General features: G+C 50.5%; 12 non-coding genes across 12 annotated transcripts; all 12 read right to left on the bottom strand.

Moving 5' to 3' along the window:
- Positions 1–524: 524 nt before the first annotated feature.
- Positions 525–640, bottom strand: LOC138275675 (U5 spliceosomal RNA). Its single transcript, XR_011200448.1, has one exon. It is a non-coding gene; the product is annotated as a U5 spliceosomal RNA (small nuclear RNA).
- Positions 641–1,935: 1,295 nt separating this feature from the next.
- On the bottom strand, positions 1,936–2,051 carry LOC138275710 (U5 spliceosomal RNA). Its single transcript, XR_011200482.1, has one exon. It is a non-coding gene; the product is annotated as a U5 spliceosomal RNA (small nuclear RNA).
- Positions 2,052–4,271: 2,220 nt separating this feature from the next.
- LOC138275674 (U5 spliceosomal RNA) lies at positions 4,272–4,387 on the bottom strand. Its single transcript, XR_011200447.1, has one exon. It is a non-coding gene; the product is annotated as a U5 spliceosomal RNA (small nuclear RNA).
- Positions 4,388–5,682: 1,295 nt separating this feature from the next.
- Positions 5,683–5,798, bottom strand: LOC138275673 (U5 spliceosomal RNA). The gene has a single exon (XR_011200446.1). It is a non-coding gene; the product is annotated as a U5 spliceosomal RNA (small nuclear RNA).
- A 1,295-nt stretch (positions 5,799–7,093) lies between these two features.
- Positions 7,094–7,209, bottom strand: LOC138275639 (U5 spliceosomal RNA). The gene has a single exon (XR_011200412.1). It is a non-coding gene; the product is annotated as a U5 spliceosomal RNA (small nuclear RNA).
- A 1,295-nt stretch (positions 7,210–8,504) lies between these two features.
- Positions 8,505–8,620, bottom strand: LOC138275708 (U5 spliceosomal RNA). Its single transcript, XR_011200481.1, has one exon. It is a non-coding gene; the product is annotated as a U5 spliceosomal RNA (small nuclear RNA).
- Positions 8,621–10,840: 2,220 nt separating this feature from the next.
- Positions 10,841–10,956, bottom strand: LOC138275672 (U5 spliceosomal RNA). Its single transcript, XR_011200445.1, has one exon. It is a non-coding gene; the product is annotated as a U5 spliceosomal RNA (small nuclear RNA).
- A 1,282-nt stretch (positions 10,957–12,238) lies between these two features.
- On the bottom strand, positions 12,239–12,354 carry LOC138275671 (U5 spliceosomal RNA). Its single transcript, XR_011200444.1, has one exon. It is a non-coding gene; the product is annotated as a U5 spliceosomal RNA (small nuclear RNA).
- Positions 12,355–13,636: 1,282 nt separating this feature from the next.
- Positions 13,637–13,752, bottom strand: LOC138275670 (U5 spliceosomal RNA). Its single transcript, XR_011200443.1, has one exon. It is a non-coding gene; the product is annotated as a U5 spliceosomal RNA (small nuclear RNA).
- A 1,295-nt stretch (positions 13,753–15,047) lies between these two features.
- On the bottom strand, positions 15,048–15,163 carry LOC138275707 (U5 spliceosomal RNA). The gene has a single exon (XR_011200480.1). It is a non-coding gene; the product is annotated as a U5 spliceosomal RNA (small nuclear RNA).
- A 2,220-nt stretch (positions 15,164–17,383) lies between these two features.
- Positions 17,384–17,499, bottom strand: LOC138275669 (U5 spliceosomal RNA). Its single transcript, XR_011200442.1, has one exon. It is a non-coding gene; the product is annotated as a U5 spliceosomal RNA (small nuclear RNA).
- A 1,282-nt stretch (positions 17,500–18,781) lies between these two features.
- Positions 18,782–18,897, bottom strand: LOC138275668 (U5 spliceosomal RNA). The gene has a single exon (XR_011200441.1). It is a non-coding gene; the product is annotated as a U5 spliceosomal RNA (small nuclear RNA).
- Between the last annotated feature and the right edge of the window lie 502 nt (positions 18,898–19,399).

Genomic DNA, 19,399 nt, shown 5'->3' with positions numbered 1-19,399 from the left:
CCACCATGCTCCAGAACAAGTCATGTGCTTTCAGGCACATCCTCTAGCTGAGCCTGAATCTAAAAGGATCTAGCTAGCTAGGCCAGAGTCACAAGCCAGACACCCCCTTTCAAAAGAATCTGAGAGGGAGCCAGCCCGGGAATAGCCATCTTTACACCTCCCAAGGCACCCAGAACTAGCCTCCTGTATACCTCCAAGGGCACCAATAACGGGCAAGCCCTATGAAAAGCACAGCCTGAGTGTTGGTGGCCACCTGTGAAAAGTAGGGTGACCCCTGGCCTGCTGGCAGCAGAGATGTTGGGAGCAGAGACAATCTAATGCCTGCTGTCGTGATGATTCAAGACAGCCAAGAAAAGCAGCCTCACGCTCCGCAGAAATTCTTTCCCATGAGCCACCTGGCCTATGCAAATGAGTAGACAGCAGGCCTCAGAACAAAACACCAACTTCCTCTGGCAAAGGAAACAGCAGACAGCCCACAGGTGTACCCCAACTGCTAGCACTTTTGTCTTCAACAAACGATAAACAGCCTCACCTGTGGCAAGGCCTCAAAAAATTGAATGAAACTCGTAAACGTTCCTCTCCACGGAAATCTTTAGTAAAAGGCGAAAGATTTATTCGTTTTGAAGAGAAACCCGAGTGTGTTACAAGCTGAGCCTAGCAGGGCATGTGGCGCCACAAACAGAGACCCTGCCATTGCGAGGGCGAGGGTCCGAGAGGTGTTTTTTCGCCCTACTTAACAGGGCAAGAACCACAGGGGAGAGCAAAACAGCCCAAACGTTCAAGGCCCCTGCTTCAAGTAGAGAAAGAAAAAATGGTGGACCGTTTTCAGGGTTCTGTCTGGGCATATGCAAATTTCGGTGGCACTCGCCTCAGCTGATTGGCCAGGGTGAGTCTGCTGGGCAGGGAAAAGGGAAAGCTAGAGGCAGGCTGTAAGTGAAGTGGGCGCACAGGGAAACGTTTTCCTATAGATTGTGTGTATTGAATGCCACTGATGCCACAGTAAGGCTTTGCAGCGCTAATAGTATTCCCATTAGACACCACCCAGGTACGCAGCAGCAGGCAGGTGAAAATAAGGGAATACCGAGCAGAAGCTGAGGTATCAATGGTAAATGCTGGCTTTTTTTCTCCCTGCAATGCTTTCCTGACACGGTTATCTTCTGGTAGATTTTGCCAGACATTTGTGTGCAGTGTCAAAGCAATTAGACAGAATGTTGAACCCAGTTCTGCTGCAAAAGAGTGCTGCTTACCTTCCCATGGCCTCAGAGGCAGCACACTTTAAAGCAGCTCGGCCTGCTTGTATCACTATCCCTTTCGGTTGGAGTCGCTCTCTGGGCCTTTTGTCTCCATGATAATTGACCCTTTCCTGCAATAACCATCCCATCCAAATGCAGTGGGCCACCACCATGCTCCAGAACAAGTCATGTGCTTTCAGGCACATCCTCTAGCTGAGCCTGAATCTAAAAGGATCTAGCTAGCTAGGCCAGAGTCACAAGCCAGACACCCCCTTTCAAAAGAATCTGAGAGGGAGCCAGCCCGGGACTAGCCATCTTTACACCTCCCAAGGCACCCAGAACTAGCCTCCTGTATACCTCCAAGGGCACCAACAACGGGCACCAATAACGGGCAAGCCCTATGAAAAGCACAGCCTGAGTGTTGGTGGCCACCTGTGAAAAGTAGGGTGACCCCTGGCCTGCTGGCAGCAGAGATGTTGGGAGCAGAGACAATCTAATGCCTGCTGTCGTGATGATTCAAGATAGCCAAGAAAAGCAGCCTCACGCTCCGCAGAAATTCTTTCCCATGAGCCACCTGGCCTATGCAAATGAGTAGACAGCAGGCCTCAGAACAAAACACCAACTTCCTCTGGCAAAGGAAACAGCAGACAGCCCACAGGTGTACCCCAACTGCTAGCACTTTTGTCTTCAACAAACGATAAACAGCCTCACCTATGGCAAGGCCTCAAAAAATTGAATGAAACTCGTAAACGTTCCTCTCCACGGAAATCTTTAGTAAAAGGCGAAAGATTTATTCGTTTTGAAGAGAAACCCGAGTGTGTTACAAGCTGAGCCTAGCAGGGCATGTGGCGCCACAAACAGAGACCCTGCCATTGCGAGGGCGAGGGTCCGAGAGGTGTTTTTTCGCCCTACTTAACAGGGCAAGAACCACAGGGGAGAGCAAAACAGCCCAAACGTTCAAGGCCCCTGCTTCAAGTAGAGAAAGAAAAAATGGTGGACCGTTTTCAGGGTTCTGTCTGGGCATATGCAAATTTCGGTGGCACTCGCCTCAGCTGATTGGCCAGGGTGAGTCTGCTGGGCAGGGAAAAGGGAAAGCTGGAGGCAGGCTGTAAGTGAAGTGGGCGCGCAGGGAAACGTTTTCCTATAGATTGTGGGCCATATTTATACTCCGTTTGCGCCTAAATTGCGTCGTTTTTTTTGACGCAATTTCGACGCAAAACTAACGCCAACTAACGCCATATTTATACTATGGCGTTAGAGGCGAATAGCGCCAAAGTTCCCGGAATGTGCGTCATTTTTTAGCGTGAACCCCTTCCTTGCGTTAATGATATGCAAGGGAGGCGTTCCCGTCTAAAAAATGACTCCCAGGACTTTACGTGGTATTTATACTCCCGGGCAAAAGAGACGCCCGGGAGTTGGCGTGGCTAAAAACGGCGCATTTGCGCCACTTTTTAACGCCTGCTCAGAGCAGGCGTTAAGGGGCCTGTGGGCTCAAAATGAACCCACAGGTGCCCTCCCATGCCCCCAGGGACCCCCCCTGCCACCCTTGCCCACCCCAGGAGGACCCCCAAGGATGGAGGGACCCACCCCAGGGACATTCAGGTAAGTTCAGGTAAGTATAATTTTTTTTTTTTTATATATTTTTTTGGTGGCATAGGGGGGCCTTATTTGTGCCCCCCTACATGCCACTATGCCCAATGACCATGCCCAGGGGACAGAAGTCCCCTGGGCATGGCCATTGGGCAAGGGGGCATGACTCCTATCTTTACAATGATAGGAGTCATGTTGATGGGGGATGGGCGTCGTTAAAAAATGGCGCAAGTCGGGTTAAGACGATTTTTTCGACGTAACCTGACTTGCCCCATTTTAAGACGCCCATGCGCCATTTTCCCCCTACGCCGGCGCTGTCTGGTCTACGTGGTTTTTTCCCACGCAAACCAGGCAGCGCCGGTCTGATTGCGCCGTCTAACGCCATTCCATAAATACGGCGCCCGCATGGCGCTTCAGAATGGCGTTAGACGGCGCAAAACTTTTTGACGCTAAACTGCGTTAGCGCAGTTTAGCGTCAAAAAGTATAAATATGGGCCCGTGTGTATTGAATGCCACTGATGCCACAGTAAGGCTTTGCAGCGCTAATAGTATTCCCATTAGACACCACCCAGGTACGCAGCAGCAGGCAGGTGAAAATAAGGGAATACCGAGCAGAAGCTGAGGTATCAATGGTAAATGCTGGCTTTTTTTCTCCCTGCAATGCTTTCCTGACACGGTTCTCTTCTGGTAGATTTTGCCAGACATTTGTGTGCAGTGTCAAAGCAATTAGACAGAATGTTGAACCCAGTTCTGCTGCAAAAGAGTGCTGTTTACCTTCCCATGGCCTCAGAGGCAGCACACTTTAAAGCAGCTCGGCCTGCTTGTATCACTATCCCTTTCGGTTGGAGTCGCTCTCTGGGCCTTTTGTCTCCATGATAATTGACCCTTTCCTGCAATAACCATCCCATCCAAATGCAGTGGGCCACCACCATGCTCCAGAACAAGTCATGTGCTTTCAGGCACATCCTCTAGCTGAGCCTGAATCTAAAAGGATCTAGCTAGCTAGGCCAGAGTCACAAGCCAGACACCCCCTTTCAAAAGAATCTGAGAGGGAGCCAGCCCGGGACTAGCCATCTTTACACCTCCCAAGGCACCCAGAACTAGCCTCCTGTATACCTCCAAGGGCACCAATAACGGGCAAGCCCTATGAAAAGCACAGCCTGAGTGTTGGTGGCCACCTGTGAAAAGTAGGGTGACCCCTGGCCTGCTGGCAGCAGAGATGTTGGGAGCAGAGACAATCTAATGCCTGCTGTCGTGATGATTCAAGACAGCCAAGAAAAGCAGCCTCACGCTCCGCAGAAATTCTTTCCCATGAGCCACCTGGCCTATGCAAATGAGTAGACAGCAGGCCTCAGAACAAAACACCAACTTCCTCTGGCAAAGGAAACAGCAGACAGCCCACAGGTGTACCCCAACTGCTAGCACTTTTGTCTTCAACAAACGATAAACAGCCTCACCTGTGGCAAGGCCTCAAAAAATTGAATGAAACTCGTAAACGTTCCTCTCCACGGAAATCTTTAGTAAAAGGCGAAAGATTTATTCGTTTTGAAGAGAAACCCGAGTGTGTTACAAGCTGAGCCTAGCAGGGCATGTGGCGCCACAAACAGAGACCCTGCCATTGCAAGGGCGAGGGTCCGAGAGGTGGTTTTTCGCCCTACTTAACAGGGCAAGAACCACAGGGGAGAGCAAAACAGCCCAAACGTTCAAGGCCCCTGCTTCAAGTAGAGAAAGAAAAAATGGTGGACCGTTTTCAGGGTTCTGTCTGGGCATATGCAAATTTCGGTGGCACTCGCCTCAGCTGATTGGCCAGGGTGAGTCTGCTGGGCAGGGAAAAGGGAAAGCTGGAGGCAGGCTGTAAGTGAAGTGGGCGCGCAGGGAAACGTTTTCCTATAGATTGTGTGTATTGAATGCCACTGATGCCACAGTAAGGCTTTGCAGCGCTAATAGTATTCCCATTAGACACCACCCAGGTACGCAGCAGCAGGCAGGTGAAAATAAGGGAATACCGAGCAGAAGCTGAGGTATCAATGGTAAATGCTGGCTTTTTTTCTCCCTGCAATGCTTTCCTGACACGGTTATCTTCTGGTAGATTTTGCCAGACATTTGTGTGCAGTGTCAAAGCAATTAGACAGAATGTTGAACCCAGTTCTGCTGCAAAAGAGTGCTGCTTACCTTCCCATGGCCTCAGAGGCAGCACACTCTAAAGCAGCTCGGCCTGCTTGTATCACTATCCCTTTCGGTTGGAGTCGCTCTCTGGGCCTTTTGTCTCCATGATAATTGACCCTTTCCTGCAATAACCATCCCATCCAAATGCAGTGGGCCACCACCATGCTCCAGAACAAGTCATGTGCTTTCAGGCACATCCTCTAGCTGAGCCTGAATCTAAAAGGATCTAGCTAGCTAGGCCAGAGTCACAAGCCAGACACCCCCTTTCAAAAGAATCTGAGAGGGAGCCAGCCCGGGACTAGCCATCTTTACACCCCCCAAGGCACCCAGAACTAGCCTCCTGTATACCTCCAAGGGCACCAACAACGGGCACCAATAACGGGCAAGCCCTATGAAAAGCACAGCCTGAGTGTTGGTGGCCACCTGTGAAAAGTAGGGTGACCCCTGGCCTGCTGGCAGCAGAGATGTTGGGAGCAGAGACAATCTAATGCCTGCTGTCGTGATGATTCAAGACAGCCAAGAAAAGCAGCCTCACGCTCCGCAGAAATTCTTTCCCATGAGCCACCTGGCCTATGCAAATGAGTAGACAGCAGGCCTCAGAACAAAACACCAACTTCCTCTGGCAAAGGAAACAGCAGACAGCCCACAGGTGTACCCCAACTGCTAGCACTTTTGTCTTCAACAAACGATAAACAGCCTCACCTGTGGCAAGGCCTCAAAAAATTGAATGAAACTCGTAAACGTTCCTCTCCACGGAAATCTTTAGTAAAAGGCGAAAGATTTATTCGTTTTGAAGAGAAACCCGAGTGTGTTACAAGCTGAGCCTAGCAGGGCATGTGGCGCCACAAACAGAGACCCTGCCATTGCAAGGGCGAGGGTCCGAGAGGTGGTTTTTCGCCCTACTTAACAGGGCAAGAACCACAGGGGAGAGCAAAACAGCCCAAACGTTCAAGGCCCCTGCTTCAAGTAGAGAAAGAAAAAATGGTGGACCGTTTTCAGGGTTCTGTCTGGGCATATGCAAATTTCGGTGGCACTCGCCTCAGCTGATTGGCCAGGGTGAGTCTGCTGGGCAGGGAAAAGGGAAAGCTGGAGGCAGGCTGTAAGTGAAGTGGGCGTGCAGGGAAACGTTTTCCTATAGATTGTGTGTATTGAATGCCACTGATGCCACAGTAAGGCTTTGCAGCGCTAATAGTATTCCCATTAGACACCACCCAGGTACGCAGCAGCAGGCAGGTGAAAATAAGGGAATACCGAGCAGAAGCTGAGGTATCAATGGTAAATGCTGGCTTTTTTTCTCCCTGCAATGCTTTCCTGACACGGTTATCTTCTGGTAGATTTTGCCAGACATTTGTGTGCAGTGTCAAAGCAATTAGACAGAATGTTGAACCCAGTTCTGCTGCAAAAGAGTGCTGCTTACCTTCCCATGGCCTCAGAGGCAGCACACTCTAAAGCAGCTCGGCCTGCTTGTATCACTATCCCTTTCGGTTGGAGTCGCTCTCTGGGCCTTTTGTCTCCATGATAATTGACCCTTTCCTGCAATAACCATCCCATCCAAATGCAGTGGGCCACCACCATGCTCCAGAACAAGTCATGTGCTTTCAGGCACATCCTCTAGCTGAGCCTGAATCTAAAAGGATCTAGCTAGCTAGGCCAGAGTCACAAGCCAGACACCCCCTTTCAAAAGAATCTGAGAGGGAGCCAGCCCGGGACTAGCCATCTTTACACCCCCCAAGGCACCCAGAACTAGCCTCCTGTATACCTCCAAGGGCACCAACAACGGGCACCAATAACGGGCAAGCCCTATGAAAAGCACAGCCTGAGTGTTGGTGGCCACCTGTGAAAAGTAGGGTGACCCCTGGCCTGCTGGCAGCAGAGATGTTGGGAGCAGAGACAATCTAATGCCTGCTGTCGTGATGATTCAAGACAGCCAAGAAAAGCAGCCTCACGCTCCGCAGAAATTCTTTCCCATGAGCCACCTGGCCTATGCAAATGAGTAGACAGCAGGCCTCAGAACAAAACACCAACTTCCTCTGGCAAAGGAAACAGCAGACAGCCCACAGGTGTACCCCAACTGCTAGCACTTTTGTCTTCAACAAACGATAAACAGCCTCACCTGTGGCAAGGCCTCAAAAAATTGAATGAAACTCATAAACGTTCCTCTCCACGGAAATCTTTAGTAAAAGGCGAAAGATTTATTCGTTTTGAAGAGAAACCCGAGTGTGTTACAAGCTGAGCCTAGCAGGGCATGTGGCGCCACAAACAGAGACCCTGCCATTGCGAGGGCGAGGGTCCGAGAGGTGTTTTTTCGCCCTACTTAACAGGGCAAGAACCACAGGGGAGAGCAAAACAGCCCAAACGTTCAAGGCCCCTGCTTCAAGTAGAGAAAGAAAAAATGGTGGACCGTTTTCAGGGTTCTGTCTGGGCATATGCAAATTTCGGTGGCACTCGCCTCAGCTGATTGGCCAGGGTGAGTCTGCTGGGCAGGGAAAAGGGAAAGCTAGAGGCAGGCTGTAAGTGAAGTGGGCGCACAGGGAAACGTTTTCCTATAGATTGTGTGTATTGAATGCCACTGATGCCACAGTAAGGCTTTGCAGCGCTAATAGTATTCCCATTAGACACCACCCAGGTACGCAGCAGCAGGCAGGTGAAAATAAGGGAATACCGAGCAGAAGCTGAGGTATCAATGGTAAATGCTGGCTTTTTTTCTCCCTGCAATGCTTTCCTGACACGGTTATCTTCTGGTAGATTTTGCCAGACATTTGTGTGCAGTGTCAAAGCAATTAGACAGAATGTTGAACCCAGTTCTGCTGCAAAAGAGTGCTGCTTACCTTCCCATGGCCTCAGAGGCAGCACACTTTAAAGCAGCTCGGCCTGCTTGTATCACTATCCCTTTCGGTTGGAGTCGCTCTCTGGGCCTTTTGTCTCCATGATAATTGACCCTTTCCTGCAATAACCATCCCATCCAAATGCAGTGGGCCACCACCATGCTCCAGAACAAGTCATGTGCTTTCAGGCACATCCTCTAGCTGAGCCTGAATCTAAAAGGATCTAGCTAGCTAGGCCAGAGTCACAAGCCAGACACCCCCTTTCAAAAGAATCTGAGAGGGAGCCAGCCCGGGACTAGCCATCTTTACACCTCCCAAGGCACCCAGAACTAGCCTCCTGTATACCTCCAAGGGCACCAACAACGGGCACCAATAACGGGCAAGCCCTATGAAAAGCACAGCCTGAGTGTTGGTGGCCACCTGTGAAAAGTAGGGTGACCCCTGGCCTGCTGGCAGCAGAGATGTTGGGAGCAGAGACAATCTAATGCCTGCTGTCGTGATGATTCAAGATAGCCAAGAAAAGCAGCCTCACGCTCCGCAGAAATTCTTTCCCATGAGCCACCTGGCCTATGCAAATGAGTAGACAGCAGGCCTCAGAACAAAACACCAACTTCCTCTGGCAAAGGAAACAGCAGACAGCCCACAGGTGTACCCCAACTGCTAGCACTTTTGTCTTCAACAAACGATAAACAGCCTCACCTATGGCAAGGCCTCAAAAAATTGAATGAAACTCGTAAACGTTCCTCTCCACGGAAATCTTTAGTAAAAGGCGAAAGATTTATTCGTTTTGAAGAGAAACCCGAGTGTGTTACAAGCTGAGCCTAGCAGGGCATGTGGCGCCACAAACAGAGACCCTGCCATTGCGAGGGCGAGGGTCCGAGAGGTGGTTTTTCGCCCTACTTAACAGGGCAAGAACCACAGGGGAGAGCAAAACAGCCCAAACGTTCAAGGCCCCTGCTTCAAGTAGAGAAAGAAAAAATGGTGGACCGTTTTCAGGGTTCTGTCTGGGCATATGCAAATTTCGGTGGCACTCGCCTCAGCTGATTGGCCAGGGTGAGTCTGCTGGGCAGGGAAAAGGGAAAGCTGGAGGCAGGCTGTAAGTGAAGTGGGCGCGCAGGGAAACGTTTTCCTATAGATTGTGGGCCATATTTATACTCCGTTTGCGCCTAAATTGCGTCGTTTTTTTTGACGCAATTTCGACGCAAAACTAACGCCAACTAACGCCATATTTATACTATGGCGTTAGAGGCGAATAGCGCCAAAGTTCCCGGAATGTGCGTCATTTTTTAGCGTGAACCCCTTCCTTGCGTTAATGATATGCAAGGGAGGCGTTCCCGTCTAAAAAATGACTCCCAGGACTTTACGTGGTATTTATACTCCCGGGCAAAAGAGACGCCCGGGAGTTGGCGTGGCTAAAAACGGCGCATTTGCGCCACTTTTTAACGCCTGCTCAGAGCAGGCGTTAAGGGGCCTGTGGGCTCAAAATGAACCCACAGGTGCCCTCCCATGCCCCCAGGGACCCCCCCTGCCACCCTTGCCCACCCCAGGAGGACCCCCAAGGATGGAGGGACCCACCCCAGGGACATTCAGGTAAGTTCAGGTAAGTATAATTTTTTTTTTTTTATATATTTTTTTGGTGGCATAGGGGGGCCTTATTTGTGCCCCCCTACATGCCACTATGCCCAATGACCATGCCCAGGGGACAGAAGTCCCCTGGGCATGGCCATTGGGCAAGGGGGCATGACTCCTATCTTTACAATGATAGGAGTCATGTTGATGGGGGATGGGCGTCGTTAAAAAATGGCGCAAGTCGGGTTAAGACGATTTTTTCGACGTAACCTGACTTGCCCCATTTTAAGACGCCCATGCGCCATTTTCCCCCTACGCCGGCGCTGTCTGGTCTACGTGGTTTTTTCCCACGCAAACCAGGCAGCGCCGGTCTGATTGCGCCGTCTAACGCCATTCCATAAATACGGCGCCCGCATGGCGCTTCAGAATGGCGTTAGACGGCGCAAAACTTTTTGACGCTAAACTGCGTTAGCGCAGTTTAGCGTCAAAAAGTATAAATATGGGCCCGTGTGTATTGAATGCCACTGATGCCACAGTAAGGCTTTGCAGCGCTAATAGTATTCCCATTAGACACCACCCAGGTACGCAGCAGCAGGCAGGTGAAAATAAGGGAATACCGAGCAGAAGCTGAGGTATCAATGGTAAATGCTGGCTTTTTTTCTCCCTGCAATGCTTTCCTGACACGGTTCTCTTCTGGTAGATTTTGCCAGACATTTGTGTGCAGTGTCAAAGCAATTAGACAGAATGTTGAACCCAGTTCTGCTGCAAAAGAGTGCTGTTTACCTTCCCATGGCCTCAGAGGCAGCACACTTTAAAGCAGCTCGGCCTGCTTGTATCACTATCCCTTTCGGTTGGAGTCGCTCTCTGGGCCTTTTGTCTCCATGATAATTGACCCTTTCCTGCAATAACCATCCCATCCAAATGCAGTGGGCCACCACCATGCTCCAGAACAAGTCATGTGCTTTCAGGCACATCCTCTAGCTGAGCCTGAATCTAAAAGGATCTAGCTAGCTAGGCCAGAGTCACAAGCCAGACACCCCCTTTCAAAAGAATCTGAGAGGGAGCCAGCCCGGGACTAGCCATCTTTACACCTCCCAAGGCACCCAGAACTAGCCTCCTGTATACCTCCAAGGGCACCAATAACGGGCAAGCCCTATGAAAAGCACAGCCTGAGTGTTGGTGGCCACCTGTGAAAAGTAGGGTGACCCCTGGCCTGCTGGCAGCAGAGATGTTGGGAGCAGAGACAATCTAATGCCTGCTGTCGTGATGATTCAAGACAGCCAAGAAAAGCAGCCTCACGCTCCGCAGAAATTCTTTCCCATGAGCCACCTGGCCTATGCAAATGAGTAGACAGCAGGCCTCAGAACAAAACACCAACTTCCTCTGGCAAAGGAAACAGCAGACAGCCCACAGGTGTACCCCAACTGCTAGCACTTTTGTCTTCAACAAACGATAAACAGCCTCACCTGTGGCAAGGCCTCAAAAAATTGAATGAAACTCGTAAACGTTCCTCTCCACGGAAATCTTTAGTAAAAGGCGAAAGATTTATTCGTTTTGAAGAGAAACCCGAGTGTGTTACAAGCTGAGCCTAGCAGGGCATGTGGCGCCACAAACAGAGACCCTGCCATTGCAAGGGCGAGGGTCCGAGAGGTGGTTTTTCGCCCTACTTAACAGGGCAAGAACCACAGGGGAGAGCAAAACAGCCCAAACGTTCAAGGCCCCTGCTTCAAGTAGAGAAAGAAAAAATGGTGGACCGTTTTCAGGGTTCTGTCTGGGCATATGCAAATTTCGGTGGCACTCGCCTCAGCTGATTGGCCAGGGTGAGTCTGCTGGGCAGGGAAAAGGGAAAGCTGGAGGCAGGCTGTAAGTGAAGTGGGCGCGCAGGGAAACGTTTTCCTATAGATTGTGTGTATTGAATGCCACTGATGCCACAGTAAGGCTTTGCAGCGCTAATAGTATTCCCATTAGACACCACCCAGGTACGCAGCAGCAGGCAGGTGAAAATAAGGGAATACCGAGCAGAAGCTGAGGTATCAATGGTAAATGCTGGCTTTTTTTCTCCCTGCAATGCTTTCCTGACACGGTTCTCTTCTGGTAGATTTTGCCAGACATTTGTGTGCAGTGTCAAAGCAATTAGACAGAATGTTGAACCCAGTTCTGCTGCAAAAGAGTGCTGTTTACCTTCCCATGGCCTCAGAGGCAGCACACTTTAAAGCAGCTCGGCCTGCTTGTATCACTATCCCTTTCGGTTGGAGTCGCTCTCTGGGCCTTTTGTCTCCATGATAATTGACCCTTTCCTGCAATAACCATCCCATCCAAATGCAGTGGGCCACCACCATGCTCCAGAACAAGTCATGTGCTTTCAGGCACATCCTCTAGCTGAGCCTGAATCTAAAAGGATCTAGCTAGCTAGGCCAGAGTCACAAGCCAGACACCCCCTTTCAAAAGAATCTGAGAGGGAGCCAGCCCGGGAATAGCCATCTTTACACCTCCCAAGGCACCCAGAACTAGCCTCCTGTATACCTCCAAGGGCACCAATAACGGGCAAGCCCTATGAAAAGCACAGCCTGAGTGTTGGTGGCCACCTGTGAAAAGTAGGGTGACCCCTGGCCTGCTGGCAGCAGAGATGTTGGGAGCAGAGACAATCTAATGCCTGCTGTCGTGATGATTCAAGACAGCCAAGAAAAGCAGCCTCACGCTCCGCAGAAATTCTTTCCCATGAGCCACCTGGCCTATGCAAATGAGTAGACAGCAGGCCTCAGAACAAAACACCAACTTCCTCTGGCAAAGGAAACAGCAGACAGCCCACAGGTGTACCCCAACTGCTAGCACTTTTGTCTTCAACAAACGATAAACAGCCTCACCTGTGGCAAGGCCTCAAAAAATTGAATGAAACTCGTAAACGTTCCTCTCCACGGAAATCTTTAGTAAAAGGCGAAAGATTTATTCGTTTTGAAGAGAAACCCGAGTGTGTTACAAGCTGAGCCTAGCAGGGCATGTGGCGCCACAAACAGAGACCCTGCCATTGCGAGGGCGAGGGTCCGAGAGGTGTTTTTTCGCCCTACTTAACAGGGCAAGAACCACAGGGGAGAGCAAAACAGCCCAAACGTTCAAGGCCCCTGCTTCAAGTAGAGAAAGAAAAAATGGTGGACCGTTTTCAGGGTTCTGTCTGGGCATATGCAAATTTCGGTGGCACTCGCCTCAGCTGATTGGCCAGGGTGAGTCTGCTGGGCAGGGAAAAGGGAAAGCTGGAGGCAGGCTGTAAGTGAAGTGGGCGCGCAGGGAAACGTTTTCCTATAGATTGTGTGTATTGAATGCCACTGATGCCACAGTAAGGCTTTGCAGCGCTAATAGTATTCCCATTAGACACCACCCAGGTACGCAGCAGCAGGCAGGTGAAAATAAGGGAATACCGAGCAGAAGCTGAGGTATCAATGGTAAATGCTGGCTTTTTTTCTCCCTGCAATGCTTTCCTGACACGGTTCTCTTCTGGTAGATTTTGCCAGACATTTGTGTGCAGTGTCAAAGCAATTAGACAGAATGTTGAACCCAGTTCTGCTGCAAAAGAGTGCTGTTTACCTTCCCATGGCCTCAGAGGCAGCACACTTTAAAGCAGCTCGGCCTGCTTGTATCACTATCCCTTTCGGTTGGAGTCGCTCTCTGGGCCTTTTGTCTCCATGATAATTGACCCTTTCCTGCAATAACCATCCCATCCAAATGCAGTGGGCCACCACCATGCTCCAGAACAAGTCATGTGCTTTCAGGCACATCCTCTAGCTGAGCCTGAATCTAAAAGGATCTAGCTAGCTAGGCCAGAGTCACAAGCCAGACACCCCCTTTCAAAAGAATCTGAGAGGGAGCCAGCCCGGGAATAGCCATCTTTACACCTCCCAAGGCACCCAGAACTAGCCTCCTGTATACCTCCAAGGGCACCAATAACGGGCAAGCCCTATGAAAAGCACAGCCTGAGTGTTGGTGGCCACCTGTGAAAAGTAGGGTGACCCCTGGCCTGCTGGCAGCAGAGATGTTGGGAGCAGAGACAATCTAATGCCTGCTGTCGTGATGATTCAAGACAGCCAAGAAAAGCAGCCTCACGCTCCGCAGAAATTCTTTCCCATGAGCCACCTGGCCTATGCAAATGAGTAGACAGCAGGCCTCAGAACAAAACACCAACTTCCTCTGGCAAAGGAAACAGCAGACAGCCCACAGGTGTACCCCAACTGCTAGCACTTTTGTCTTCAACAAACGATAAACAGCCTCACCTGTGGCAAGGCCTCAAAAAATTGAATGAAACTCGTAAACGTTCCTCTCCACGGAAATCTTTAGTAAAAGGCGAAAGATTTATTCGTTTTGAAGAGAAACCCGAGTGTGTTACAAGCTGAGCCTAGCAGGGCATGTGGCGCCACAAACAGAGACCCTGCCATTGCGAGGGCGAGGGTCCGAGAGGTGTTTTTTCGCCCTACTTAACAGGGCAAGAACCACAGGGGAGAGCAAAACAGCCCAAACGTTCAAGGCCCCTGCTTCAAGTAGAGAAAGAAAAAATGGTGGACCGTTTTCAGGGTTCTGTCTGGGCATATGCAAATTTCGGTGGCACTCGCCTCAGCTGATTGGCCAGGGTGAGTCTGCTGGGCAGGGAAAAGGGAAAGCTAGAGGCAGGCTGTAAGTGAAGTGGGCGCACAGGGAAACGTTTTCCTATAGATTGTGTGTATTGAATGCCACTGATGCCACAGTAAGGCTTTGCAGCGCTAATAGTATTCCCATTAGACACCACCCAGGTACGCAGCAGCAGGCAGGTGAAAATAAGGGAATACCGAGCAGAAGCTGAGGTATCAATGGTAAATGCTGGCTTTTTTTCTCCCTGCAATGCTTTCCTGACACGGTTATCTTCTGGTAGATTTTGCCAGACATTTGTGTGCAGTGTCAAAGCAATTAGACAGAATGTTGAACCCAGTTCTGCTGCAAAAGAGTGCTGCTTACCTTCCCATGGCCTCAGAGGCAGCACACTTTAAAGCAGCTCGGCCTGCTTGTATCACTATCCCTTTCGGTTGGAGTCGCTCTCTGGGCCTTTTGTCTCCATGATAATTGACCCTTTCCTGCAATAACCATCCCATCCAAATGCAGTGGGCCACCACCATGCTCCAGAACAAGTCATGTGCTTTCAGGCACATCCTCTAGCTGAGCCTGAATCTAAAAGGATCTAGCTAGCTAGGCCAGAGTCACAAGCCAGACACCCCCTTTCAAAAGAATCTGAGAGGGAGCCAGCCCGGGACTAGCCATCTTTACACCTCCCAAGGCACCCAGAACTAGCCTCCTGTATACCTCCAAGGGCACCAACAACGGGCACCAATAACGGGCAAGCCCTATGAAAAGCACAGCCTGAGTGTTGGTGGCCACCTGTGAAAAGTAGGGTGACCCCTGGCCTGCTGGCAGCAGAGATGTTGGGAGCAGAGACAATCTAATGCCTGCTGTCGTGATGATTCAAGATAGCCAAGAAAAGCAGCCTCACGCTCCGCAGAAATTCTTTCCCATGAGCCACCTGGCCTATGCAAATGAGTAGACAGCAGGCCTCAGAACAAAACACCAACTTCCTCTGGCAAAGGAAACAGCAGACAGCCCACAGGTGTACCCCAACTGCTAGCACTTTTGTCTTCAACAAACGATAAACAGCCTCACCTATGGCAAGGCCTCAAAAAATTGAATGAAACTCGTAAACGTTCCTCTCCACGGAAATCTTTAGTAAAAGGCGAAAGATTTATTCGTTTTGAAGAGAAACCCGAGTGTGTTACAAGCTGAGCCTAGCAGGGCATGTGGCGCCACAAACAGAGACCCTGCCATTGCGAGGGCGAGGGTCCGAGAGGTGGTTTTTCGCCCTACTTAACAGGGCAAGAACCACAGGGGAGAGCAAAACAGCCCAAACGTTCAAGGCCCCTGCTTCAAGTAGAGAAAGAAAAAATGGTGGACCGTTTTCAGGGTTCTGTCTGGGCATATGCAAATTTCGGTGGCACTCGCCTCAGCTGATTGGCCAGGGTGAGTCTGCTGGGCAGGGAAAAGGGAAAGCTGGAGGCAGGCTGTAAGTGAAGTGGGCGCGCAGGGAAACGTTTTCCTATAGATTGTGGGCCATATTTATACTCCGTTTGCGCCTAAATTGCGTCGTTTTTTTTGACGCAATTTCGACGCAAAACTAACGCCAACTAACGCCATATTTATACTATGGCGTTAGAGGCGAATAGCGCCAAAGTTCCCGGAATGTGCGTCATTTTTTAGCGTGAACCCCTTCCTTGCGTTAATGATATGCAAGGGAGGCGTTCCCGTCTAAAAAATGACTCCCAGGACTTTACGTGGTATTTATACTCCCGGGCAAAAGAGACGCCCGGGAGTTGGCGTGGCTAAAAACGGCGCATTTGCGCCACTTTTTAACGCCTGCTCAGAGCAGGCGTTAAGGGGCCTGTGGGCTCAAAATGAACCCACAGGTGCCCTCCCATGCCCCCAGGGACCCCCCCTGCCACCCTTGCCCACCCCAGGAGGACCCCCAAGGATGGAGGGACCCACCCCAGGGACATTCAGGTAAGTTCAGGTAAGTATAATTTTTTTTTTTTTATATATTTTTTTGGTGGCATAGGGGGGCCTTATTTGTGCCCCCCTACATGCCACTATGCCCAATGACCATGCCCAGGGGACAGAAGTCCCCTGGGCATGGCCATTGGGCAAGGGGGCATGACTCCTATCTTTACAATGATAGGAGTCATGTTGATGGGGGATGGGCGTCGTTAAAAAATGGCGCAAGTCGGGTTAAGACGATTTTTTCGACGTAACCTGACTTGCCCCATTTTAAGACGCCCATGCGCCATTTTCCCCCTACGCCGGCGCTGTCTGGTCTACGTGGTTTTTTCCCACGCAAACCAGGCAGCGCCGGTCTGATTGCGCCGTCTAACGCCATTCCATAAATACGGCGCCCGCATGGCGCTTCAGAATGGCGTTAGACGGCGCAAAACTTTTTGACGCTAAACTGCGTTAGCGCAGTTTAGCGTCAAAAAGTATAAATATGGGCCCGTGTGTATTGAATGCCACTGATGCCACAGTAAGGCTTTGCAGCGCTAATAGTATTCCCATTAGACACCACCCAGGTACGCAGCAGCAGGCAGGTGAAAATAAGGGAATACCGAGCAGAAGCTGAGGTATCAATGGTAAATGCTGGCTTTTTTTCTCCCTGCAATGCTTTCCTGACACGGTTCTCTTCTGGTAGATTTTGCCAGACATTTGTGTGCAGTGTCAAAGCAATTAGACAGAATGTTGAACCCAGTTCTGCTGCAAAAGAGTGCTGTTTACCTTCCCATGGCCTCAGAGGCAGCACACTTTAAAGCAGCTCGGCCTGCTTGTATCACTATCCCTTTCGGTTGGAGTCGCTCTCTGGGCCTTTTGTCTCCATGATAATTGACCCTTTCCTGCAATAACCATCCCATCCAAATGCAGTGGGCCACCACCATGCTCCAGAACAAGTCATGTGCTTTCAGGCACATCCTCTAGCTGAGCCTGAATCTAAAAGGATCTAGCTAGCTAGGCCAGAGTCACAAGCCAGACACCCCCTTTCAAAAGAATCTGAGAGGGAGCCAGCCCGGGACTAGCCATCTTTACACCTCCCAAGGCACCCAGAACTAGCCTCCTGTATACCTCCAAGGGCACCAATAACGGGCAAGCCCTATGAAAAGCACAGCCTGAGTGTTGGTGGCCACCTGTGAAAAGTAGGGTGACCCCTGGCCTGCTGGCAGCAGAGATGTTGGGAGCAGAGACAATCTAATGCCTGCTGTCGTGATGATTCAAGACAGCCAAGAAAAGCAGCCTCACGCTCCGCAGAAATTCTTTCCCATGAGCCACCTGGCCTATGCAAATGAGTAGACAGCAGGCCTCAGAACAAAACACCAACTTCCTCTGGCAAAGGAAACAGCAGACAGCCCACAGGTGTACCCCAACTGCTAGCACTTTTGTCTTCAACAAACGATAAACAGCCTCACCTGTGGCAAGGCCTCAAAAAATTGAATGAAACTCGTAAACGTTCCTCTCCACGGAAATCTTTAGTAAAAGGCGAAAGATTTATTCGTTTTGAAGAGAAACCCGAGTGTGTTACAAGCTGAGCCTAGCAGGGCATGTGGCGCCACAAACAGAGACCCTGCCATTGCAAGGGCGAGGGTCCGAGAGGTGGTTTTTCGCCCTACTTAACAGGGCAAGAACCACAGGGGAGAGCAAAACAGCCCAAACGTTCAAGGCCCCTGCTTCAAGTAGAGAAAGAAAAAATGGTGGACCGTTTTCAGGGTTCTGTCTGGGCATATGCAAATTTCGGTGGCACTCGCCTCAGCTGATTGGCCAGGGTGAGTCTGCTGGGCAGGGAAAAGGGAAAGCTGGAGGCAGGCTGTAAGTGAAGTGGGCGCGCAGGGAAACGTTTTCCTATAGATTGTGTGTATTGAATGCCACTGATGCCACAGTAAGGCTTTGCAGCGCTAATAGTATTCCCATTAGACACCACCCAGGTACGCAGCAGCAGGCAGGTGAAAATAAGGGAATACCGAGCAGAAGCTGAGGTATCAATGGTAAATGCTGGCTTTTTTTCTCCCTGCAATGCTTTCCTGACACGGTTCTCTTCTGGTAGATTTTGCCAGACATTTGTGTGCAGTGTCAAAGCAATTAGACAGAATGTTGAACCCAGTTCTGCTGCAAAAGAGTGCTGTTTACCTTCCCATGGCCTCAGAGGCAGCACACTTTAAAGCAGCTCGGCCTGCTTGTATCACTATCCCTTTCGGTTGGAGTCGCTCTCTGGGCCTTTTGTCTCCATGATAATTGACCCTTTCCTGCAATAACCATCCCATCCAAATGCAGTGGGCCACCACCATGCTCCAGAACAAGTCATGTGCTTTCAGGCACATCCTCTAGCTGAGCCTGAATCTAAAAGGATCTAGCTAGCTAGGCCAGAGTCACAAGCCAGACACCCCCTTTCAAAAGAATCTGAGAGGGAGCCAGCCCGGGAATAGCCATCTTTACACCTCCCAAGGCACCCAGAACTAGCCTCCTGTATACCTCCAAGGGCACCAATAACGGGCAAGCCCTATGAAAAGCACAGCCTGAGTGTTGGTGGCCACCTGTGAAAAGTAGGGTGACCCCTGGCCTGCTGGCAGCAGAGATGTTGGGAGCAGAGACAATCTAATGCCTGCTGTCGTGATGATTCAAGACAGCCAAGAAAAGCAGCCTCACGCTCCGCAGAAATTCTTTCCCATGAGCCACCTGGCCTATGCAAATGAGTAGACAGCAGGCCTCAGAACAAAACACCAACTTCCTCTGGCAAAGGAAACAGCAGACAGCCCACAGGTGTACCCCAACTGCTAGCACTTTTGTCTTCAACAAACGATAAACAGCCTCACCTGTGGCAAGGCCTCAAAAAATTGAATGAAACTCGTAAACGTTCCTCTCCACGGAAATCTTTAGTAAAAGGCGAAAGATTTATTCGTTTTGAAGAGAAACCCGAGTGTGTTACAAGCTGAGCCTAGCAGGGCATGTGGCGCCACAAACAGAGACCCTGCCATTGCGAGGGCGAGGGTCCGAGAGGTGTTTTTTCGCCCTACTTAACAGGGCAAGAACCACAGGGGAGAGCAAAACAGCCCAAACGTTCAAGGCCCCTGCTTCAAGTAGAGAAAGAAAAAATGGTGGACCGTTTTCAGGGTTCTGTCTGGGCATATGCAAATTTCGGTGGCACTCGCCTCAGCTGATTGGCCAGGGTGAGTCTGCTGGGCAGGGAAAAGGGAAAGCTGGAGGCAGGCTGTAAGTGAAGTGGGCGCGCAGGGAAACGTTTTCCTATAGATTGTGTGTATTGAATGCCACTGATGCCACAGTAAGGCTTTGCAGCGCTAATAGTATTCCCATTAGACACCACCCAGGTACGCAGCAGCAGGCAGGTGAAAATAAGGGAATACCGAGCAGAAGCTGAGGTATCAATGGTAAATGCTGGCTTTTTTTCTCCCTGCAATGCTTTCC

This window comes from Pleurodeles waltl, unplaced genomic scaffold, assembly GCF_031143425.1.
Source record: "Pleurodeles waltl isolate 20211129_DDA unplaced genomic scaffold, aPleWal1.hap1.20221129 scaffold_302, whole genome shotgun sequence".
Lineage (NCBI taxonomy): Eukaryota > Metazoa > Chordata > Amphibia > Caudata > Salamandridae > Pleurodeles > Pleurodeles waltl.
This window is presented reverse-complemented; position numbering and strand designations above follow the sequence as displayed.